This window comes from Heterodontus francisci, chromosome 17 (genome assembly GCF_036365525.1).
Source record: "Heterodontus francisci isolate sHetFra1 chromosome 17, sHetFra1.hap1, whole genome shotgun sequence".
NCBI classification, from domain to species: domain Eukaryota; kingdom Metazoa; phylum Chordata; class Chondrichthyes; order Heterodontiformes; family Heterodontidae; genus Heterodontus; species Heterodontus francisci.
The window spans coordinates 77,837,216-77,863,958 of record NC_090387.1 but is presented as its reverse complement, the minus strand read 5'-3'; the positions used below and the strand labels follow the sequence as shown (position 1 = coordinate 77,863,958).

The following is a 26,743-nucleotide window of genomic DNA, read 5'->3' as shown; positions in this document are numbered from 1 at the left end:
GATGGCACTGCTCAAATAATCACACAAAGGCAACATAAACACATGGCAGCACACAATGGCCGGAGAGATCGGCTGGCTGGGGAATGGCTGGAGAGCGCGGGCCGGGGGCGTGGTGGGCAATGGCTGGATAGCGCGGGCGGGGGATGGCTGGAGAGAGCGGGCGGGGCAGGGGGGGATGGCCAGAAAGAGTGGGCAGGGAGAATGGCTGGAGAGATGGGGCGGTGGGCGGGGGGGGGGGGGGGGAATTGCAGGTGAAGAGCGCACCTGCCGGCACCAAGTTTGGTCTTCGGCCGCTCCGTCCCCACTTCTCCCACCGCCCCCCCACCCGACTCTCTCCCTGCTTCCCCACCCCCGCTCCCCCCACTCCCGCTCTCTTCTCGCTTCTCTGCTTGCTCTCTCTCCTGCGTTATGCAATGACATCATCTGGGCATGCATGTACCAGTTCTGTTACGTGATGATGTCATCCACGCGTGCGCCAGCCGGTCCCGGCAATGTGGAACGCAGCGCACGCACAGAGAGCAAGAGCCCGTTTGCGCATGTCCGCAGGTTGGCACAGTCGGATGACGTCCCCGCCGGCTGCGTGGTCAAGAATCACTTTGTAAGATCAAATGAAAAGGCCTATAAAGTTGCCAGAAATAGTAGCCTGAGAATTGGGAGGATTTTAGAATACAGCAAAGTAGGACCAAGCAACTGATAAAGAAAGGGAGAATAGAATATGAATGTAAACTAGCCTCCAAACCCTCTGCAGAGGGTGCACAAAATTCCCCCACTGACTCAACTCTAGCTCAACAATGGCCAGTCCCTTTCAATATCTCCCCTGCTGGTGACTTTTCATGCATAATCTTGCATAGAAGTGTTAGCTGGCTATTTGGCTATGAGGGTAATCACAGCTAACCTGGAGTCTGCCTGCACACATACCACTGCCACCTGCATGCTCCCCCATATTCCAACCTCCTCGCCCCCAAACACTTTCCAGTTAGTGAATTCATTCATAACTGGCCCACTGCAGCTGAGGCTGTGATCAGTTAACTCAGTGCTGCTCAGGTAAGCAACCTGGGATCGTTTTGGACTATGCAATTCGGTCCCACAACAGACAGTGCATTTACTCACTGACCTTACAGTAGATTTGTTGGAAGTTGTTCTGGGGTAACCAAAACCTGAAGCAGATCCCAATTATAGTCTGGAGACGGTATATGAAATGTAGGACAGTCATTATCCTGTCTTTGAGCTGGCAGTGAGATTATAATAAATACACATGGCAAGAAGAAGCCAGGGCAGGTTTATTATTACAAATGATTCAGCTAATGAGATGACTTCTTTGTACAGACAGAACTTTCCAAAACTAGATTCAGATTTCACAGAACAATGCAGCATAGGAGGAGGCTATTTGGTCTAATGTGCCTCTGCCAGCTCATTGAAAGAACTATCCAATTAGTCCCATTCCCCTGCCCTTTCTCCATAGTCCTGCAAATCTTTCCCCTTCGAATACTTATCCAATTTCTTTTAGAGAGCTACTATTGAATGTGCTTCCACCACACTTTCAGACAGTGCATTCCAGGTCATGCAACTTGCTGCATAAAAAGTTCTCTTCAATTCATCTTGGGTTGCCAATTACCATAAAAATTTATATTAACCCTACAAAAACTAACTTCACCTCCCACTTTTCCTTTTGCTAATCCAAAAAATAATTTGCCATGCAGCGCAGCACAGCACATCAACATGGGCCAAGAAGCCACTGGTTTACATTCATGATTCAGTCATCATCTGATATCTCTGTTCTAACTGGGACTCCATTCCAATTATTACATAGTTTACAACAATTATACATTCATTCAAGGCACAAAAACTCCAAAAGTAAAGGCAGTCAACCGTGGCTAACAAAGGAAATTAAGGATTGTATAAGATTAAATGAAAAGGCCGATAAGTTGCAAGAAATAGTAGCCTGACGATTGGTAGGATTTTAGTATACAGCAAGGGAGGACCAAGAAACTGATAAAGAAAGGGAGAATAGAATATGAAGGTAAACTAGCAAAAAACATAAAAATGGACTGTAAAAGCTTTTACAGATACGTAAAAAGGAAACATTTGGCTAAGACGAATGTGAGTCCATTATAGGCAGAGTCAGGAGAATTTATAATGGGGAATACAGACAGCTGAATGATTACTTTGTGTCTGTCTTCACTGAGGAAGATACAAGAAATATCCCAGAATTAGAGATCCAAGGGAATGGGGAGAATGAGGAATTGAAGGAAATTAGTATCAGTAAGGCGACTATATTGGAGAAATTAATGGGGCTGAGTCCCCAGGATCTGATATTCCACATCCCAGAGTTTTGAAAGAGCTAGCTACGGAGATAGTGGATGCATTGATGATCATCTTCCAAAATTCTACAGATTCTGGAACGGTTATTGCAGATTGAAAGGTAGCAAATGTCACCCCACTATTTAAGAAGGGAGGGAAGAGAGAAAACAGGGAACTAGAGACCTGTTAACCTTACATCAGTAGTACAGAAATGTTAGAATCTATTTGAAAGGGTGAGATAAATGGACACTTGGATAATAATCTGATTGGGCGTAGTCAACATGGAGTTATGAATGGGAAATCATATTTGACGAACCTGTTGGAATTTTATTTTCATTCATGGGATGTGGGAGTCACTGGCGATGCCAACATTTATTGCCCATCCCTATTTGTCGTCGAGAAGGTGCTGGTGAGCTGCCTTCTTGAACTGCTGCAGTCCATATGAGGTAGGTACACCTAACAGTGCTGTTAGGAACGGAGTTCCAGGATTTTGACCCAGCGACAGTGAAGAAATGGCGATATAGTTCCCCGTCAGGATGGTATGTGACTTGGAGGGGAACTTGCAGGTGGTGGTGTTCCGATGCATTTGCTGCCCTTTTCCTTCTAGGTGATGGAGGTCACGGGTTTGGAAGGTGCTGTCTAAGGAGCCTTGGTGCGTTGCTGCAGTGCATCTTGGCGAATTTTACTTGCCACTTATCAGCCAAAGCCTGGATATTGTCCAGGTCTTGCTGCATTTCTACACGGACTGCTTCAGTATCTGAGGAGTCACGAATGGTGCTTAAAATTGTGCAATCATCATCAAACATGCCCACTTCTGACCTTCTGATTGAAGGAAGATCATTGATGAAGCAGCTGAAGATAGTTGGGCCTAGGACACTACCCTGAAAAACTCCTACAGTGATGTCCTGGAGCTGAGATGATTGATCTCCAACAACCACAACAATCTTCCTTTGTGCTAGGTATGACTCCAACCAGAGAGTATTCCCCCGATTCCAATTGACTCCAGTTTTGCTAGGGTTCCTTGATACCATACTCACTCAAATGCTGCCTTGATGTCAAGGGCAGTCACTCTCACCTCACCTCTTGAGTTCAGCTCTTTTGTCCATGTTTGAACCAAGGCTGTAATGAGTTCAGGAGCTGAGTGGCCCTGGTGGAACCCAAACTGAGCGTCACTGAGCAGGTTATTGTTAAGCAAGTGCCACTTGATGGCACTGTCGATGACCCCTTCCATCACTTTACTGATGATTGAGAGTACACTGATGAGGCTGGGACTGATGGATTGGCTGGGTTGGACTTGTCCTGCTTTTTGTGTACAGGACATACCTGGGCAATTTTCCACATTGCAGGGTAGATGCCAGCGTTGTAGCTGTGCTGGAATAGCTTGGCTCGGGGCATGGCAAGTTCTGGAGCACAGGTTTTCAGTACTATTGCCGGAATATTTTCAGGGCCCATAGCATTTGCAGTATCCAGTGCCTTCAGCCGTTCCTTAATATCACGCAGAGTGAATCGAATTGGCTGAAGTCTGGCATCTGTGATGCTGGGGACTTCAGGAGGAGGCTGAGATGGATCATCCACTCAGCAGTTCTGGCTGAAGATTGTTGCAAATGCTTCAGCCTTATCTTTTACACTGATGTGCTGGGCTCCGCCATCATTGAGGATGTGGATATTTGTGGAGTCACCTGCTCCAGTTAGTTGTTTAATTGTCCACCACCATTCACGGCTGGTTGTGGCAGGATCGCAGAGCTTAGATCTGATCCGTTGGTTATGGGATTACTTAGCTCTGTCTATCGCATGCTGCTTACGCAGTTTGGCATGCAAGTAGTCCTGTGTTGTAGCTTCACCAGGTTGACACCTCATTTTGAGATATGCCTGGTGCTGCTCCTGGCATGCCGTCCTGCACTCTTCATTGAACCAGGGTTGCTCTCCTGGCTTGATGGTAATGGTACAGTGGGGGATATGCTGGGCCATGAGGTTACAGGTTGTGGTTGAGTATAATTCTGCTGCTGCTGATGTTTGAAATCTATCCCATTTAGCACAGTGGTAGTGCCACACAACATGGAGGGTATCCTCAATGTGAAGGCGGGACGTCGTCTCCACAAGGACTATGCGGTGGTCACTCCTACCAATACAGTCATGGACAGATGTATCTGCGGCAGGCAGACTGGTGAGGACGAGGTCAAGTATGTTTTCCCCTCTTGTTGATTCCCTCACCACCTGTCGCATACCCAGTCTGGCCGATATGTCCTTTAGGACTCGGCCAGCTCGGTCAATAGTGGTACTACTGAGCCACTCTTGGTGATGGACATTGAAGTCCCCCCACCCAGAGTACATTCTGTGCCCTTGCCAACCTCAGTGCTTCCTCCAAGTGATGTTCAACATGGAGTACTGACTCATCAGCTGAGGGAGAGCAGTAGATGGTAATCAGCAGGAGGTTTCCTTGCCCATATTTGACCTGAAACCATGAGACTTCATGGGGTCCGGAGTCGATGTTGAGGACTACAAGGGCAACTCCCTCCCTACTGTTTACCACTTTGCCGCCACCTCTGCTGGGTCTGTCCTGTCGGTGGGACAGGACATACCCGGGGATGGTGATGGCAGTGTCTGGGACATTGTCTCTAAGGAATGATTTTGTGAGTATGACTATGTCAGGCCATTGCTTGACTAGTCTGTGAGAAAGCTCTCCCAACTTTGGCACAAACTCCCAGATGTTAGCAAGGAGAACTTTGCAGGGTCGACAGGGCTGGGTTTGCCGTTGTCATTTCCGGTGCCTTGGTCGATGCCGGGTGGTCCATCCGGTTTAATTCTTTTTTATTGACTTTGTAGCGGTTCGATACAACTGAGTGGCTTGCTAGGCCATTTCAGAGGGCATGTAAGAGTCAACCACATTTGTTGTGGGTCTGGAGTCACATGTAGGCCAGACCAGGTAAGGACAGCAGATTTCCTTTCCAAAGGACATTAGTGAACCAGATGGGTTTTTACAACAATCGACAATGGTTTCATGGACATCATTAGACTAGCTTTAAAGTCCAGATTTATTAATTGAATTCAAATTCCACCTTTTGAGGATGTTGCTATCAGAATTGATAAAGGGGAGTCGGTGGACGTGGTATACTTGGATTTTCAGAAGGCTTTTGATAAAGCCCCCACAGGAGGTTAGTTAGCAAATTTAAAGCACATGGAAACAGTAATATACTGGCATGGATTAAGGATGGTTAACAGGCAGAATAAACAAGTCATTCTCGCGTTGACAGGCTGTGACTAGTGGGGTACCGCAAGGATCAGGACTTGGGCCCCAGCTGTAAACAATATATATCAATGATTCAGATGTGGGGACCAAATGTAATATTTCCAAGTTCGCAGATGACACAAAATTGACTGGGAATGTGTGTTGTGAGGAAGATGCAAAGCGGCTCCAAGGGGATTTGGACAGACTTAGTGAGTGAGCAAGAATGTGGCAGATGGAATATAAATGTGGAGAAATGTGAGGTTATCCAGTTTGGTAGGAGGAATAAATGTGCAGAGTATTTCTTAAATGGTAAGAGATTAGAAAGTGTGGATGTACAAAAGGACCTGGGTGTCCTCATCAATAAGTCACTGAAAGCTAACACGCAGGTGCAGCAAGCAATAAGAAGACAAATACTATGTTAGCTTTTATCACAAGAGGATTTGAGTGCAGGAGTAGTGAAGTCTTGCTTCAATTGTATAGAATCTTGGTAAGCCCGCACCTGGAGTACTGTGTGCAGTTTTGGTCTGCTTACCTTGGGAAGGATATTATTGCCATAGAGGGAGCGCAACGAAGATTCACCAGACTTGTTCCCAGGATGGCGGAATTATCCTACGAAGAGAGATTAGGGAAACTTGTGGCCTGTATTCTCTAGAGTTTTGAAGAATGAGAGGTGATCTCATTGAAACCTACAAAATACTTAAAGGGATAGACAGGGTAGATGCAGGTAAGATGTTTCCCTTGGTTGGGGAGTCTAGAACTAGGGGACACAATTTCAAAATAAGGGGGAAGCCACTTAGGATAGAGATGAGGAGAAATTTCTTTACTCAGAGGGTTGTGAGTATTTCGAATTCTCTATCCCAGAGAGCTGTGGAAGCTCAGTCATTGAGTATGTTTAAACTAGAGATTGACAGATTTCTAAATACCAATGACATAAGGGGATATGGGAATAGTGTGGGAAACAGGGATTGATCTGGACGATCAGCCATGATCATATTGAATGACAGAGCAAGCTCGATGGGCTGAATGGCCTACTCCTGCTACTATGTTCCTCAGATTAGAGGACAAAACCAACTGGGATACAAGAAGCTGGATACCAAGTACTGTTGGCAGAGGACCTGCCATAGGCTGCTGATCCACCCTCCTGGCTGGAACCACATGCTGCCCAGAGGTTAGACCCAATAACGGGGAAGGGGACAAGACATGAAGTCAAATAATCTATGTATTGCACCCATAATAATGAAATGGTTTCGGACAGTTTCCAATCTTCAGTATTAGATTACGATGGATAATTGTGTCAAGGTGAGGCAGTGGCGTAGGGGTGTTATCACTGGACTAGTAACCCAGAGACCCAGGGTATTTCTCTGGGGACATGGGTTCGAATCCCACCACAGTGGAATTTGAATTCAATTAATAAATCTGGAATTTAAAAAAGCTAGTCTAATGATGGCCATGAAACCATTGTTGATTGTTGTAAAAACCCATCTGGTTCACTAATGTCCTTTGGGAAGGAAATCTGCTGTCCTTACCTGGTCTGGCCTACATATGACTCCAGACCCACAGCAATGTGGTTAAATGTTACATGCACTCTGAAATGGCCTAGCACAGCCACTCAGTTGTACCTAACCGCTACGAAGTCAATAAAAAGGAATGAAACGGGATGGACCGCCCGGCATCGACCTAGGCACCGGAAACAACAACGGCAAACTCAGCCCTGTCGACCCTGCAAAGTTCTCCTTACTAACATCTGGGGGCTTGTGCCAAAGTTGGGAGAGCTGTCCCACAGACTAGTCAAGCAACAGCCTGAAGTCTCATGGCATCAGGTCAAACATGGGCAAGGAAACTTCCTGCTGATTACCACCTACCGCCCTCCCTCAGCTGATGAGTCAGTACTCCTCCATGTTGAACACCACATGGAGGAAGCACTGAGGGTGACAAGGGCACAAGATGTACTCTGGGTGGGGGACTTCAATGTCCATCACCAAGAGTGGCTCGGTAGCACCACGACTGACCGAGCTGGCTGAGTCGTAAAGGACATAGCTGCTAGACTGGGTTTGCAGCAGGTGGTGGGGGAACCAACACGAGGGAAAAACATACTTGACCTCGTCCTCACCAATCTGCCTGCCGCAGATGCTTCTGTCCATGACAGTATTGGTAGGAGTGACCACCGCAAGTCCTTGTGGAGACGAAGTCCCGCTTTCACATTGCGGATACCCTCCATCGTGTTGTGTGCCACGATCATCGTGCTAAATGGGATAGATTTCGAACAGACCTAGCAATGCAAAACTGGGCATCCATGAGGCGCTGTGGGCCATCAGCAGCAGCAGAGTTGAACTCAACCACGTCATGGCCCGGCATATCCCCCACTCTACCATTCCCATCAAGCCAGGAGAGCAACCCTGGTTCAATGAAGAGTGCAGGAGGGCATGCCAGGAGCAGCACCAGGCATATCTCAAAATGAGGTGTCAACCTGGTGAAGCTACAGCACAGGACTATCTGCGTGCCAAACTGCGTAAGCAGCATGCGACAGACAGAGCTAAGCGATCCCATAACCAACAGATCAGATCTAAGCTCTGCAGTCCTGCCACATCCGGCCGTGAATGGTGGTGGACAATTAAACAACAAACTGGAGGAGGTGGCTCCACAAATATCCCCATCCTCAATGATGGGGGAGCCCAGCACATCAGTGCGAAAGATAAGGCTGAAGCATTTGCAACAATCTTCAGCCAGAAGTGCCGAGTTGATGATCCATCTCGGCCTCCTCCTGAAGTCCCCAGCATCACAGCTGCCAGACTTCAGCCAATTCGATTCACTCTGCGTGATATCAAGAAGCAACTGAAGGCACTGGATACTGTAAAAGCTATGGGCCCTGACAATATTCTGGCAATAGTACTGAAGACCTGTGCTCCAGAACTTGCTGCACCCCTAGCCAAGCTGTTCCAGTATAGCTACAACACTGGCATCTACCCTGCAATGTGGAAAATTGCCCAGGTATGTCCTGTACACAAAAAGCAGGACAAGTCCAACCCGGCCAATTACTGCCCCGTCAGCCTACTCTCAATCATCAGTAAATTGATGGAAGGTGTCATCAACAGTGCCATCAAGCGGCACTTGCTTAGCAATAACCTGCTCAGTGACGCTCAGTATGGGGTATGCCAGGGCCACTCAGCTCCTGACCTCATTACAGCCTTGGTTCAAACATGGACAAAAGGGCTGAACTCCAGAGGTGAGGTGAGAGTGACTGCCCTTGACATCAAGGCAGCATTTGACCGAGTATGGCATAAAGGAGCCCTAGCAAAACTGAGGTCAATGGGAATCAGGGGGAAAACCCTCCGCTGGCTGGAGTCATACCTAGCACAAAGGAAGATTGTTGTGGTTGTTGGAGGTCAATCATCTGAGCTCCAGGACATCACTGCAGGAGTTCCTCAGGGTAGTGTCCTAGGCCCAACCATCTTCAGCTGCTTTATCAATGACCTTCCTTCAATCATAAGGTCAGAAGTGGGGATGTTTGCTGATGATCGCGCAATGTTCAGCACCATTTGTGACTCCTCAGATACTGAAGCAGTCCGAGTCGAAATGCAGCAAGATCTGGACAATATCCAGGCTCGGGCTGATAGGTGGCAAGTAACATTCACGCCACGTAAGTGCCAGGCAATGACCATCTCCAACAAGACAGAATCTAACCATCTCCCCTTGACATTCAACGGCATTACCATTGCTGAATCACCCACTATCAATATCCTAGGGGCTACCATTGATCAGAAACTGAGCTAGAGTAGCCATATAAATACCGTGGCTACAACAGCAGGTCAGAGGCTTGGAATCCTGAGGCAAGTAACTCACCTCCTGACTCCCCAAAGCCTTTCCTGACTCCCCAAAGCCTTTCCACCATCTACAAGGCACAAGTCAGGAGTGTGATGGAATACTCTCCACTAGCCTGGATGCGTGCAGCTCCAACAACACTCAAGAAGCTCGACACCATCCAGGACAAAGCAGCCCGCTTGATTGGCACCCCATCTACAAACCTTCACTCCCTCCACCACCGACGCACAGTGGCAGCAGTGTGTACCATCTACAAGATGCACTGCAGCAATGCACCAAGGCTCCTTAGACAGCACCTTCCAAACCCACAACTGCTACCAACTAGAAGGACAAGGGCAGCAAATACATGGGAACACCACCACCTGCAAGTTCCCCTCCAAGTCACACACCATCCTGACTTGGAACTATATCGCCGTTCCTTCACTGTCGCTGGGTCAAAATCCTGGAACTCCCTTCCTAACAGCACTGTGGGTATACCTACCCCAAATGGACTGCAGCGGTACAAGAAGGCAGCTCACCAGCACCTTCTCAAGGGCAGTTAGGGATGGGCAATAAATGCTGGCCTGGCCAGTGACGCCCACATCCCATGAATGAATAATAAAAAAACAAATGGTGGGAAACACAGACTTTGAAAGCTGTTCGTAGTGTTCAAGGTGTTACTGAATCACTTTCATACAAACCTTCCCGAGTGATGGGTAAAACAGAAGATCACTACTCAGTGATACTGGACATCACACCAGCTTTTAATATCCGCAGAGTAAATTGAATATGTGCCTCGGAATTCTCTTGTGTGTTATGTGCAACAAAGCTGTAATTTGGCGCATACTGAATGTGTTTGTGGCTTTGCTACATTCAGTAAATCTGCTTCCATTGTTGTACAGCTACAGCAGAACGTGAGGGGTTTTGACTTGATGCTGTAAACAGGGTGATTCTGCTGATTCGCAGCCCTTTCTTACCTTTCACCTTTGCTCCTTCTTCTGTTGAGGCCAAAGGTGAGCTGAAAGCCCAATGGAGCTGACACCAGAACTCCTCGCGGTCTTCCACGTGGATCAGCTCAAACGCATCCTGATTGATGACATCCGACTGAAGTTAAACAAAAGAAACATGTTACACTCACAGGATAAAGAAGATACTTGGCTCAGAAAGCGAATGCAGCATCCTTCATTTATCCAGAGAACTTGGCTTTCATACAAACATACAAATTAGGAGAAGGACCACTCGCCCCTCAAGCCTGCTCCGCTATTCAATAAGATCATGAATGATCTGATTACAACCTCAAATCCACATTCCCATCGACCCCCAATAATCTTCCACCCCCTTGCTTATCAAGAATCTATCTACCTCTGCCTTAAAAATATTTAAAGACACTGCTTCCACCGCCTTTTGAAGAAGAGAGAGTTCAAAAGACTCACGACCCTCCGAGAGAAACAACTTCTCCTCATCTCTGTCTTAAATGGGCAACCCCTTGTTTTCAAATAGTGAGACCTAGTTCTAGATTCTCCCACAAGAGGAAACATCCTTTCCACATCCATCCTGTCAAGACCCCTCAGGATCTTATATTTCAATCAAGTCGCCTCTTACTCTTCTAAACTCCAGTGGATACAAGCCTAGCCTGTCCAGACGTTCCTAATAAGACAACCTACCCATTCCAGGTATTAGTCTAGTAAACCTTCTCTGAAGTGCTTCCAACGCATTTACATCCTTCCTTAAATAAGGAGACCAATACTGTACACAGTACTCCAGATGTGGTCTCACCAATGCACTGAATGGCTGAAGCATAACCTCCATACTTTTGCATTTAATTCTCCTCACAATCAACAACATCATTCTATTAGCTTTTCTAATTACTTGCTGAACGTGCATACCAACCTTTTGCGAAACATGCACAAGGACACCCAGATCCCTTTGCATCTCAGAGCTCTGCAATCTGTCACCATTTAGATAATATGCTTCTTTTTTATTCTTCCTGCCAAAATGGACAATTTCACATTTTTCCACATCATTCTCCATTTGCCAGGTTTTGCACACTCAATTAACCTATCCCTTTGTAGACTTCCGATGTCCTCTACACAACTTACTTTCCTACCTATCTTTGTGTCATCAGTAAATTTAGTAACCATACCTTTGGTCCCTTCATCTAAGTCATTTGTATAAATTATAAAAAGTTGAGGCCACAGCACTGATCGCTGTGACACACCACTTGTTCCATCTTGCCAACCAGAAAAATGACCCATTTATGCCCACTCTCTGTTTCCTGTTAGCTAGACAATCTTTTATCCATGCCAATATCTTACCAGTCAGTTGCCAGTGATGGCGGGCAGCCATAAAGGCGGGGCTGAAGTGTGGCGAGTCGAAGCAACTTAGCAGTTGGCAGGAAAAAAGACAGAAGCGCAAGGGGAGAGCCAACTGTGTAACAGCTCCGACAACCAATTTTATCTGCAGCAAAAGTGGAAGAGTCTGTCACTCTAGAATTGGCATTTATAGCCACTCCAGGTGCTGTTTCACAAACCACTGACCACCTCCAGACGCTTACCCATTGATGAAGATGAAGATGAAGATGAAGATGAAGATGATGATGAAAATGAAGAAGATGATGAAGATGAAGAAGATGAAGATGAAGAAGATGAAGAAGATGAAGATGAAGATGAAGATGAAGATGAAGAAGAAGATGAAGATGAAGATGAAGATGAAGAAGAAGATGAAGAAGAAGATGAAGAAGAAGATGAAGATGAAGAAGAAGAAGGTGAAGATGAAGAAGATGAAGAAGATGATGAAGATGAAGATGAAGAAGAAGAGGAAGAAGAGGAAGAAGATGAAGAAGATGAAGATGAAGAAGAAGATGAAGATGAAGATGAAGAAGATGAAGATGAAGAGGAAGAAGATGAAGAAGATGATGAAGATGAAGAAGATGATGACGATGAAGAAGAAGATGAAGAAGATGAAGATGAAGAAGATGAAGATGAAGAAGATGAAGATGAAGATGAAGAAGAAGATGAAGAAGAAGATGGCGAAGATGAAGAAGATGATGAAGATGAAGAAGATGAAGATGATGAAGAAGAGGAAGAAGATGAAGATGAAGAAGAAGATGAAGATGGAGGAAGAAGATGAAGAAGATGAAGAAGAAGATGAAGATGAAGATGAAGATGAAGAAGATGAAGATGAAGATGAAGATGAAGATGAAGAAGATGAAGAAGAAGATGAAGATGAAGAAGATGAAGAAGATGAAGAGGAAGAAGAGGAAGAAGATGAAGAAGATGATGAAGATGAAGAAGATGATGAAGATGAAGAAGATGATGATGAAGATGAAGATGATGATGAAGATGAAGAAGATCATGAAGAAGAAGATGAAGAAGATGAAGAAGATGAAGAGGAAGAAGAGGAAGAAGATGAAGAAGATGATGAAGATGAAGAAGATGATGAAGATGAAGAAGATGATGATGATGATGAAGATGATGATGAAGATGAAGAAGATGATGAAGAAGAAGATGAAGAAGATGAAGAAGAAGATGATGAAGATGAAGATGAAGAAGATGAAGAAGATGATGAAGATGAAGATGAAGATGAAGATGAAGATGAAGATGAAGATGAAGAAGAAGAAGGTGAAGATGAAGATGAAGATGAAGAAGAGGAAGAAGAGGATGAAGATGAAGAAGATGAAGATGAAGAAGAAGATGAAGATGAAGAGGAAGAAGATGAAGAAGATGATGAAGATGAAGAAGAAGATGAATAAGAAGATGATGAAGATGAAGATGATGAAGATGAAGAAGAAGATGAATAAGAAGATGATGAAGATGAAGATGAAGAAGAAGATGAAGAAGATGAAGATGAAGAAGATGAAGATGAAGATGAAGAAGAAGATGAAGAAGAAGATGGCGAAGATGAAGAAGATGATGAAGATGAAGAAGATGAAGATGAAGAAGAAGAGGAAGAAGATGAAGAAGATGAAGATGAAGAAGAAGATGAAGATGGAGGAAGAAGATGAAGAAGATGAAGAAGAAGATGAAGGTGAAGATGAAGAAGATGAAGATGAAGATGAAGATGAAGAAGATGAAGAGGAAGAAGAGGAAGAAGAGGAAGAAGATGAAGAAGATGATGAAGATGATGAAGATGATGAAGATGAAGAAGATGATGATGAAGATGAAGATGAAGATGAAGAAGATGATGAAGAAGAAGATGAAGAAGATGAAGAAGAAGATGATGAAGATGAAGAAGAAGATGATGAAGATGAAGAAGAAGATGAAGAAGATGAAGAAGATGAAGAAGATCATGAAGAAGATGAAGATGAAGAAGATGATGAAGATGAAGATGAAGATGAAGAAGAAGAAGAAGTTAATGAAGAAGATGAAGATGAAGATGAATAAGACGAAGAAGACGAAGAAGAAGACGAAGAAGATGAAGAAGATGAAGAAGAAGAAGATGAAGAACAAGATGAAGATGAAGATGAAGATGAAGAAGAAGAAGAAGAGGAAGATGATGAAGAAGAAGAAGAAGAAGATAAAGATGAAGATGATGAAGATGATGAAGATGAAGAAGATGAAAAAGAAGATGAAGATGAAGAAGAAGAAGATGATGAAAAAGAAGATGAAGAAGATGAAGATGAAGAAGAAGAACAAGAACAAGAAGATGATGAAGATGAAGATGAAGATGAAGAAGAAGAAGATGAACAAGAAGAAGATGAAGAAGATGAAGATGAAGATGATGAAGAAGATGAAGATGAAGATGAAGATGAAGAAGAAGAAGAAGATGATGAAGAAGATGAAGATGAAGAAGAAGAAGAAGATGAAGAAGAAGAAGATGAAGATGAAGCAGAAAAAGAACAAGAAGAAGAAGAAGAAGATGAAGGAGAAGATGATGAAGATGAAGATGAAGAAGAAGTAGATGAAGAAGAAGTAGATGAAGAAGATGAAGAAGAAGATGACGAAGAAGATGAATTAGAAGAAGATGAAGATGAAGATGATGAAGATGAAGAAGATGAAGAAGAAGAAGAAGAAGATGAAGAAGAAGAAGATGAAGAAGATGAAGAAGCTGAAGAAGAAGAAGAAGATGAAGAAGAAGAAGAAGATGAAGAAGAAGAGGAAGATGAAGAAGAAGATGAAGAAGATGAAGACGATGAAGACGAAGAAGACGATGAAGATGAAGAAGAAGATGAAGATGATGAAGACGAAGAAGAAGAAGAAGATGAAGAAGACAATGAAGACGAAGAAGAGGAAGACGATGAAGAAGAAGATGAAGATGAAGAAGAAGAGTAAGATGAAGACGATGAAGACGATGAAGATGAAGAAGACGAAGACGAAGAAGAAGACGAAGACGAAGAAGATAAAGATGAAGAAGACGAAGACGATGAAGAAGACGAAGACGATGAAGACGATGATGATGAAGATGAAGAAGATGCAGATGAAGATGAAGACGAAGAAGATGAAGAAGAAGAAGACGATGAAGACGAAGACGATGAAGACGAAGACGATGAAGAGGAAGACAAAGATGATGACGAAGAAGATGAAGACGATGAAGACGATGAAGAAGATGAAGACGATGAAGGCGAAGAAGACGATGAAGACGAAGACGAAGATGAAGAAGATGAAGATGAAGACGAAGAAGACAATGAAGATGAAGAAGATGAAGATGAAGATGAAGATGATGAAGATGTAGATGAAGAAGACGAAGAAGACGAAGATGAAGACGAAGACGATAAAGATGAAGATGAAGATGAAGAAGATGAAGACGAAGAAGATGAAGACGATGAAGAAGACGAAGACGATGAAGACGAAGCAGACGAAGACGATGAAGAAGATAAAGATGAAGAAGACGAAGACGAAGACGACGAAGTCAATGAAGAAGAAGACGAAGAAGATGAAGACGATTTAGAAGATGAAGACGAAGACAAAGACGAAGAAGATGAAGACGAAGAAGACGAAGACGACGAAGACGAAGAAGACAAGACGAAGACGATGAAGAAGAAGAAGAAGAAGATGAAGACGATGAAGAAGATGAAGACGAAGACGACAATGAAGACGAAGACGAAGATGAAGATGAAGACGAAGAAGACAATAAAGACGAAGAAGATGAAGATGATGAAGACAATGAAGACGAAGACGAAGAGGAAGATGAAGAGGACGAAGAGGAAGAGGAAGATGATGAAGATGAAGAAGATGAAGACGAAGATGAAGACGGAGATGATGAAGACGAAGAAGACGACGAAGACGAAGAAGACGACGAAGAGGACGAGGAAGATGTTGAAGATGAAGAAGATGAAGACGAAGATGAAGACGGAGATGATGAAGACGAAGAAGATGACGAAGACGAAGAAGACGACGAAGAGGACGAGGAAGATGTTGAAGATGAAGAAGATGAAGACGAAGATGAAGACGAAGGTGATGAAGATGAAGATGATGAAGATGAAGAAGAAGATGCAGATGAAGATGAAGAAGATGAAGATGAAGACGAAGAAGACAATGAAGATGAAGAAGATGAAGATGAAGAAGATGCAGATGAAGACGAAGAAGACGAAGATGAAGACGATGACGATAAAGATGAAGATGAAGATGAAGAAGATGAAGACGAAGAAGATGAAGACGATGAAGAAGACGAAGACGATGAAGACGAAGAAGACGAAGACGATGAAGAAGATAAAGATGAAGAAGACGAAGACGACGAAGTCGATGAAGACGATGAAGAAGATGAAGACGATGAAGATGAAGACAAAGACGAAGAAGATGAAGACGAAGAAGACGAAGAAGAAGAAGACAAGACGAAGACGATGAAGAAGATGAAGACGATGAAGACGAAAAAGATGAAGACGATGAAGAAGACGAAGACGATGAAGAAGATAAAGATGAAGAAGACGAAGATGAAGACGACGAAGTCGATGAAGAAGACGAAGAAGATGAAGACGATGAAGAAGACGAAGACGAAGAAGACAAAGACGAAGAAGACAAGACGAAGAAGACAAGACGAAGACGATGAAGAAGAAGAAGACGAAGACGACAATGAAGACGAAGACGAAGAAGACAATGAAGATGAAGAAGATGAAGATGATGAAGACAATGAAGACGAAGACGAAGAGGAAGATGAAGAGGACGAAGAGGAAGAGGAAGATGATGATGAAGAAGATGAAGACGAAGATGAAGACGGAGATGATGAAGACGAAGACGAAGATGATGATGACGAAGAAGACGACGAAGACGAAGAGGAAGAAGAGGAAGAGGAAGATGATGAAGACGAAGATGAAGACAGAGATGATGAAGACGAAGACGAAGATGATGAAGACGAAGACAACGAAGACGAAGACGAAGAAAACGAAGATGAAGACGAAGGTGATGAAGACGAAGAAGACCAAGATGAAGACGATGAATAAGATGAAGAAGAGGAAGATGAAGAAGATGAAGAAGATGAAGAAGATGAAGACGATGAAGACGAAGAAGATGATGAAGATGAAGACGAAGAAGAAGAAGACGAAGAAGAAGATGAAGATGAAGATGAAGATGAAGACGACAAAGAAGATGAAGACGATGAAGACGAAGAAGATGAAGATGAAGACGAAGACGAAGAAGAAGATGAAGATGAAGACGAAGAAGACGAAGACGATGAAGAAGATGAAGACGATGAAGAAGAAGACGAAGAAGAAGATGAAGACGATGAAGAAGATGAAGACGAAGACAAAGACAAAGACGAAGACGATGACGAAGACAAAGACGAAGATGATGAAGACGACGACGAAGACGAAGTCGAAGACGAAGAAGACGAAGATCAAGATGAAGACGAAGACGAAGAAGACAATGAAGATGAAGAAGATGATGATGATGAAGGTGTAGATGAAGAAGACGAAGAAGACGAAGAAGATGACGAAGACGAAGACGAAGACGATAAAGAAGATGAAGATGAAGATGAAGATGAAGAAGATGAAGAAGAAGAAGACAAAGAAGAAGAAGATGAAGATAAAGACGATGAAGACAAAGACGATGAAGACGAAGACAACGACAAAGACAAAGACGAAGAAGAAGACGATGAAGATGAAGATGAAGACGAAGAAGACAATGAAGATGAAGAAGATGAAGATGAAGATGATGAAGACGAAGATGAAGAAGAAGAAGATGAAGACGAAGAAGACGAAGAAGAGGAAGACGATGAAGAAGAAGAAGAAGAAGATGAAGATGAAGAAGATGAAGAAGACGAAGACGAAGACGAAGACGAAGACGATGACGATGACGATGATGAAGAAGAAGAAGAAGATGAAGAAGACAAGACGAAGACGATGAAGAAGAAGATGAAGACGATGAAGAAGATGAAGACGAAGACGACAATGAAGACGAAGATGAAGACAAAGACGAAGAAGACAATGAAGATGAAGAAGATGAAGACGATGAAGAAGACGAAGACGATGAAGACGAAGAAGACGAAGACGATGAAGAAGATAAAGATGAAGAAGACGAAGACGATAAAGAAGACGAAGACGATGAAGATGAAGAAGATGCAGATGAAGATGAAGACGAAGAAGAAGAAGACGAAGATGAAGACGACGAAGACGAAGACGAAGACGAAGAAGATGATGATGAAGACGATGAAGACGATGAAGACGAAGAAGAAGACAAAGACGAAGAGGAAGATGAAGACGAAGACGAAGACGAAGAGGAAGACGAAGACGAAGACGCAGATGAAGATGATGACGAAGACAAAGATGAAGATGATGAAGACGACGACGAAGACGAAGAAGAAGACGAAGAAGATGAAGACGAAGATGAAGACGAAGAAGATGACGAAGAAGATGACGAAGACAAAGATGAAGAAGATGAAGATGAAGACGAAGAAGATGAAGAGGAAGACGAAGAAGACAATGACGATGAAGAAGATGAAGATGAAGATGAAGATGAAGATGATGATGAAGATGTAGATGAAGAAGACGAAGAAGACGACGAAGACGAAGATGAAGACGAAGACGATAAAGATGAAGATGAAGATGAAGAAGATGAAGACGAAGAAGATGAAGAGGAAGACGAAGAAGACAATGAAGATGAAGAAGATGAAGATGAAGATGATGATGATGAAGATGTAGGTGAAGAAGACGAAGAAGACGACGAAGACGAAGATGAAGACGAAGACGATAAAGATGAAGATGAAGATGATGAAGATGAAGACGAAGAAGATGAAGACGATGTAGAAGACGAAGACGACGAAGACGAAGACGAAGACGAAGATGAAGACGATGACAAAGACGATGAATAAGATGAAGAAGATGAAGATGAAGACGAAGAAGATGAAGATGAAGACGAAGAAGATGAAGATGAAGACAAAGACAAAGACGAAGATGAAGACGACGACGAAGAAGACGAAGATGAAGACGAAGACGACAACGATGAAGACGATGAAGAAGAAGACGAAGATGAAGAATAAGATGAAGACGAAGAAGATGAAGGCGAAGAAGTAGAGGAAAACGAAGAAGAAGACGAAGAAGAAGACGAAGATGAAGACGAAGATGAAGACGAAGATGACGACGAAGATGACGACGAAGATGACGACGAAGATGACGAAGAGGATGAAGACGAAGAAGAGGAAGATGAAGAAGAAGATGAAGATGAAGAAGAAGAGGAAGATGAAGAAGAAGATGAAGACGATGAAGACAAAGAAGACGATGAAGATGAAGATGATGAAGAAGAAGAAGAAGAAGAAGATGAAGACGATGAAGAGGAAGATGAAGAAGAAGAGGAAGATGAAGAAGAAGAGGAAGATGAAGAAGAAGAGGAAGATGAAGATGATGAAGACGATGAAGACGAAGACGATGAAGACGAAGACGATGAAGAAGATTAAGATGAAGAAGACGAAGACGAAGACGATGAAGAAGACGAAGACGATGAAGACGATGATGATGAAGATGAAGAAGATGCAGATGAAGATGAAGACGAAGAAGACGAAGAAGAAGAAGACAAAGAAGATGAAGACGATGAAGACGAAGACGATGAAGACGAAGACGATGAAGACGAAGACGATGAAGACGAAGACGAAGACGATGAAGACAATGAAGAAGATGAAGAAGATGAAGACGATGAATAAGACGAAGAAGATGAAGACGAAGAAGAAGACAAAGACGAAGACGAAGAGGAAGGCGAAGACGAAGAGGAAGACAAAGACGAAGAGGAAGACAAAGACGAAGATGAAGACGAAGACGATGACGAAGACGAAGAAGAAGACGAGGAAGATGAAGAAGCTGAAGACGATGAAGACGAAGAAGAAGACGAAGACGATGAAGAAGAAGATGAAGACGATGACGAAGAAGACAAAGAAGATGAAGATGAAGATGAAGACGAAGAAGACAATGAAGATGAAGAAGATGAAGACGAAGAAGACAATGAAGATGAAGAAGATGAATATGAAGATGAAGATGTAGATGAAGAAGACGAAGAAGACGAAGACGAAGAAGACGAAGACGATGAAGAAGACGAAGACGATGAAGAAGACGAAGACGATGAAGATAAAGATGAAGAAGACGAAGACGACGAAGAAGATGAAGACGAAGAAGATGAAGACAAAGAAGACAAGACGAAGACGATGAAGAAGAAGATGAAGACGATGAAGAAGATGAAGACGACAATGAAGACGAAGATGAAGACGAAGACGAAGAAGACAATGAAGATGAAGAAGATGAAGATGACGAAGACAATGAAGACGAAGACGAAGAGGATGATGAAGAGGATGAAGAGGAAGAGGAAGATGATGAAGATGAGGATGAAGAAAATGAAGACGAAGATGAAGACGGAGATGATGAAGACGAAGACGATGAAGACGAAGACGAAGAAGACGAAGAAGAAGACGATGATGATGACGAGGAAGATGAAGACGATGATGATGACGAAGAAGATGAAGACGATGAAGAAGAAGATGAAGATGAAGACGATGAAGACGAAGAAGATGAAGATGATGAAGATGAAGATGAAGATGATGAAGACGAAGAAGAAGATGAAGAAGATGAAGAAGACGATGAAGAAGATGAAGAAGATGATGAAGAAGATGAAGAAGATGAAGATGAAGAAGAGGAAGACGATGAAGAAGATGAAGAAGATGAAGACGATGAAGAAGATGAAGACGATGAAGAAGATGAAGACGACAATGAAGACGAAGATGAAGACGAAGACGAAGAAGACAATGAAGATGAAGAAGATGAAGATGACGAAGACAATGAAGACGAAGACGAAGAGGATGATGAAGAGGATGAAGAGGAAGAGGAAGATGATGAAGATGAGGATGAAGAAGATGAAGACGGAGATGATGAAGACGAAGACGAAGACGATGAAGACGAAGACGAAGACGAAGAAGACGAAGACGATGATGATGACGAGGAAGATGAAGACGATGAAGAAGAAGATGAAGATGAAGATGAAGATGAAGACGATGAAGACGAAGAAGATGATGAAGATGAAGATGAAGATGATGAAGACGAAGAAGAAGAAGATGAAGAAGACGATGAAGAAGATGAAGAAGATGAAGATGAAGAAGATGATGAAGACGAAGAAGAGGAAGACGAAGAAGAAGATGAAGAAGATGAAGATGAAGAAGAAGAGGAAGATGAAGAAGATGAAGACGATGAAGACGATGAAGACGATCAAGAGGGAGAAGACGAAGAAGATGATGATGAAGATGAAGATGAAGATGAAGATGAAGACGAAGACGAAGAAGAAGAAGAAGACGAAGAAGATGATGAAGATGATGAAGACGAAGAAGACGAAGATGAAGATGAAGACGATGAAGACGAAGACGATGAAGACGAAGAAGACGACGAAGACGAAGAAGACGACGAAGAGGACGAGGAAGATGTTGAAGATGAAGAAGATGAAGACGAAGATGAAGACGGAGATGATGAAGACGAAGAAGATGACGAAGACGAAGAAGACGACGAAGAGGACGAGGAAGATGTTGAAGATGAAGAAGATGAAGACGAAGATGAAGACGAAGGTGATGAAGATGAAGATGATGAAGATGAAGAAGAAGATGATGATGAAGATGCAGATGAAGATGAAGACGATGAAGACGAAGACGATGAAGACGAAGACGAAGACGATGAAGACAATGAAGAAGATGAAGACGATGAATAAGATGAAGAAGATGAAGAAGATGAAGATGAAGACGAAGAAGATGAAGACGAAGAAGAAGACAAAGATGAAGACGAAGAGGAAGGCGAAGACGAAGAGGAAGACAAAGACGAAGAGGAAGACAAAGACGAAGATGAAGACGAAGACGATGACGAAGACAAAGACGAAGATAATGAAGACGACGACGAAGACGAAGAAGAAGACGAGGAAGATGAAGAAGCTGAAGACGATGAAGACGAAGAAGAGGAAGACGAAGACGATGAAGAAGAAGATGAAGACGATGACGAAGAAGACGAAGAAGATGAAGATGAAGATGAAGATGAAGACGAAGAAGACAATGAAGATGAAGAAGATGAAGACGAAGAAGACAATGAAGATGAAGAAGATGAAGATGAAGATGATGATGAAGCTGTAGATGAAGAAGACGAAGAAGACGAAGAAGACGAAGACGATGAAGAAGACGAAGACGATGAAGAAGACGAAGACGATGAAGATAAAGATAAAGATGAAGAAGACGAAGACGAAGACGACGAAGAAGACAAAGACGAAGATGAAGACAAAGAAGACAAGACGAAGACGATGAAGAAGAAGAAGATGAAGACGATGAAGAAGATGAAGACGACAATGAAGACGAAGATGAAGACGAAGACGACAATGAAGACGAAGATGAAGACGAAGACGAAGAAGACAATGAAGATGAAGAAGATGAAGATGACGAAGACAATGAAGACGAAGACGAAGAGGATGATGAAGAGGATGAAGAGGAAGAGGAAGATGATGAAGATGAGGATGAAGAAGATGAAGACGAAGATGAAGACGGAGATGATGAAGACGAAGACGATGAAGACGAAGACGAAGAAGAAGACGAAGACGAAGACGATGATGATGACGAGGAAGATGAAGACGATGATGATGACGAAGAAGATGAAGACGATGAAGAAGATGAAGATGAAGATGAAGACGATGAAGACGAAGAAGATGATGAAGATGAAGATGAAGATGATGAAGACGAAGAAGAAGAAGATGAAGAAGACGATGAAGAAGATGAAGAAGATGAAGATGAAGAAGATGATGAAGACGAAGAAGAGGAAGACGATGAAGAAGATGAAGAAGATGAAGATGAAGAAGAAGAGGAAGATGAAGAAGATTAAGACGATGAAGACGATGAAGACGGAGAAGACGAAGAAGACGAAGATGAAGATGATGAAGACGAAGAAGAAGAAGATGAAGAAGACGATGAAGAAGATGAAGAAGATGAAGATGAAGAAGATGATGAAGACGAAGAAGAGGAAGACGATGAAGAAGATGAAGAAGATGAAGATGAAGAAGAAGAGGAAGATGAAGAAGATGAAGACGATGAAGACGATCAAGACGATCAAGAGGGAGAAGACGAAGAAGATGATGATGAAGATGAAGATGAAGATGATGAAGACGAAGACGAAGAAGAAGAAGACGAAGAAGATGATGAAGATGATGAAGACGAAGATGAAGATGAAGACGATGAAGACGAAGACGATGAAGACGAAGAAGAAGACGAAGACGAAGACGAAGACGACGAAGACGAAGACGAAGAAAACAAAGAAGACGAAGATGAAGACGAAGGTGATGAAGATGAAGATGATGAAGATGAAGAAGAAGAAGATGCAGATGAAGATGAAGACGAAGAAGACGAAGAAGACGAAGAAGAAGACGAAGACGAAGACGAAGAAAACGAAGATGAAGATGAAGGTGATGAAGACGAAGAAGACCAAGATGAAGACGATGAATAAGATGAAGAAGAGGAAGATGAAGAAGATGAAGAAGATGAAGACGATGAAGACGATGAAGACGAAGAAGATGATGAAGATGAAGATGAAGACGAAGAAGAAGAAGAAGATGATGAAGAAGACGACGAAGAAGATGATGAAGACGATGAAGATGAAGATGAAGAAGATGATGATGATGTAGATGAAGAAGAAGATGAAGATGAAGATCAAGACGACAAAGAAGATGAAGACGATGAAGACGAAGAAGATGAAGATGAAGACGAAGACGAAGAAGAAGATGAAGACGAAGACGAAGAAGAAGATGAAGATGAAGACGAAGAAGAAGATGAAGACGATGAAGAAGACGAAGAAAACAAAGAAGACGAAGATGAAGACGAAGGTGATGAAGATGAAGAAGAAGAAGATGCAGATGAAGATGAAGACGAAGACGAAGAAGACGAAGAAGAAGACGAAGATGAAGATGAAGAAGAAGATGCAGATGAAGATGAAGACGAAGACGAAGAAGACGAAGAAGAAGACGAAGATGAAGATGAAGACGAAGAAGACGAAGAAGATGAAGACGAAGATGAAGACGAAGAAGATGAAGAAGAAGAAGAGGAAGAAGAGGAAGACGAAGACGATGAAGAAGACGAAGACGAAGAAGATGAAGATGAAGACGAAGAAGACAATGAAGATGAAGATGAAGATGAAGATGATGAAGATGTAGATGAAGAAGACGAAGACGATGAAGAAGACGAAGACGATGAAGAAGATAAAGATGAAGAAGACGAAGACGAAGACGACGAAGACGAAGTCGATGAAGAAGACGAAGAAGATGAAGATGAAGACAAAGACGAAGAAGATGAAGACGAAGAAGACGAAGAAGACGAAGAAGACGAAGATGAAGAAGATGAAGACAAAGACGACAAGACGAAGAAGAAGAAGATGAAGACGATGAAGAAGATGAAGACGACAATGAAGACGAAGATGAAGATGAAGACAATGAAGAAGAAGATGAAGATGAAGATGAAGATGAAGAAAATGAAGACGATGAAGACGAACAAGATGATGAAGATGACGACGAAGATGATGAAGACGAAGAAGAAGAAGAAGATGAAGATGAAGAAGATGATGAAGACGAAGAAGAGGAAGACGATGAAGAAGATGAAGAAGATGAAGATGAAGAAAAAGAGGAAGATGATGAAGAAGATGAAGATGAAGATGAAGAAGATGATGAAGACGAAGAAGAGGAAGACGATGAAGAAGATGAAGAAGATGAAGATGAAGAAGAAGAGGAAGATGAAGAAGATGAAGACGATGAAGACGATGAAGACGGAGAAGACGAAGAAGACGAAGAAGATGAAGACAATGAAGAAGAAGATGAAGATGAAGATGAAGATGAAGCAAATGAAGACGATGAAGACGAAGAAGATGATGAAGATGAAGATGATGAAGATGAAGAAGAAGAAGATGAAGAAGATGAAGAAGATGAAGATGAAGAAGAGGAAGATGAAGAAGATGAAGACGATGAAGACGGAGAAGACGGAGAAGATGATGATGAAGATGAAGATGAAGACGAAGGTGAAGAAGAAGACGAAGAAGATGATGAAGACGATGAAGACGATGAAGATGATGAAGACGAAGAAGATGATGAAGACGAAGAAGACGAAGATGAAGACAATGAAGACGAAGACGATGAAGACGAAGAAGAAGACGAAGACGAAGAAGACGACGAAGACGAAGACTAAGAAAATGAAGAAGACGAAGATGAAGACGAAGGTGATGAAGATGAAGATGATGAAGATGAAGAAGATGCAGATGAAGACGAAGACGAAGACAAAGACAAAGACAAAGACGAAGACGAAGACGAAGACGATGAAGAAGCTGAAGACGATGAAGACGAAGAAGAGGAAGACGAAGACGATGAAGAAGACGACGAAGACGAAGAAGATGAAGATGAAGATGAAGACGAAGAAGAGAATGAAGATGAAGATGAAGATGAAGATGATGAAGATGTAGATGAAGAAGACGAAGAAGACGAAGATGAAGACGAAGACGATAAAGAAGATGAAGATGAAGATGAACAAGACGAAGACGATGAAGATGAAGAAGATGAAGAAGACGAAGAAGATGAAGACGATGAAGAAGATAAAGATGAAGAAGACGAAGACGAAGAAGACGAAGACGAAGAAGACGACGAAGTCGATGAAGAAGAAGACGAAGAAGAAGATGAAGACGATGAAGACGAAGACGATGAAGACGAAGAAGACGAAGACGAAGACGACGAAGACGAAGACGAAGAAAACAAAGAAGACGAAGATGAAGACGAAGGTGATGAAGATGAAGAAGACGAAGATGAAGATGAAGACGATGAAGACGAAGACGATGAAGACGAAGAAGACGAAGACGAAGACGAAGAAAACAAAGAAGACGAAGATGAAGACGAAGGTGATGAAGATGAAGATGAAGAAGAAGAAGATGCAGATGAAGATGAAGACGAAGACGAAGAAGACGAAGAAGAAGACGAAGATGAAGATGAAGACGAAGAAGATGAAGACGAAGATGAAGACGAAGAAGATGAAGAAGAAGAAGAGGAAGAAGAGGAAGACGAAGACGATGAAGAAGACGAAGACGAAGAAGATGAAGATGAAGACGAAGAAGACAATGAAGATGAAGAAGATGAAGATGAAGATGATGAAGATGTAGATGAAGAAGACGAAGAAGACGAAGACGATGAAGAAGACGAAGACGATGAAGAAGGCGAAGACGATGAAGAAGATAAAGATGAAGAAGACGAAGACGAAGACGACGAAGACGAAGTCGATGAAGAAGAAGACGAAGAAGATGAAGATGAAGACAAAGACGAAGAAGATGAAGACGAAGAAGACGAAGAAGACGAAGATGAAGAAGATGAAGACAAAGACGACAAGACGAAGAAGAAGAAGATGAAGACGATGAAGAAGATGAAGACGACAATGAAGACGAAGACGAAGATGAAGACGAAGATGAAGATGAAGACGAAGAAGACAATGAAAATGAAGAAGATGAAGATGACGAAGACAATGAAGACGAAGAGGATGATGAAGAGGATGAAGAGGCAGAGGAAGATGATGAAGATGAGGATGAAGAAGATGAAGACGAAGATGAAGACGGAGATGATGAAGACGAAGACGAAGTTGATGAAGACGAAGAAGACGACGAAGACGAAGAAAACGAAGAAGACGAAGATGAAGACGAAGGTGATGAAGATGAAGAAGAAGAAGATGCAGATGAAGATGACAAAGACGAAGACGATGACGATGACGAAGACGAAGACAATGAAGAAGAAGATGAAGATGAAGATGAAGAAAATGAAGACGATGAAGACGAACAAGATGATGAAGATGACGACGAAGATGATGAAGACGAAGAAGAAGAAGAAGATGAAGATGAAGAAGATGATGAAGACGAAGAAGAGGAAGACGATGAAGAAGATGAAGAAGATGAAGATGAAGAAAAAGAGGAAGATGATGAAGAAGATGAAGATGAAGATGAAGAAGATGATGAAGACGAAGAAGAGGAAGACGATGAAGACG

General features: G+C 42.7%; 1 pseudogene; it reads left to right on the top strand.

Moving 5' to 3' along the window:
• Positions 1–433: 433 nt before the first annotated feature.
• On the top strand, positions 434–26,397 carry LOC137378602 (myb-like protein X; annotated as a pseudogene).
• Positions 26,398–26,743: the final 346 nt, after the last annotated feature.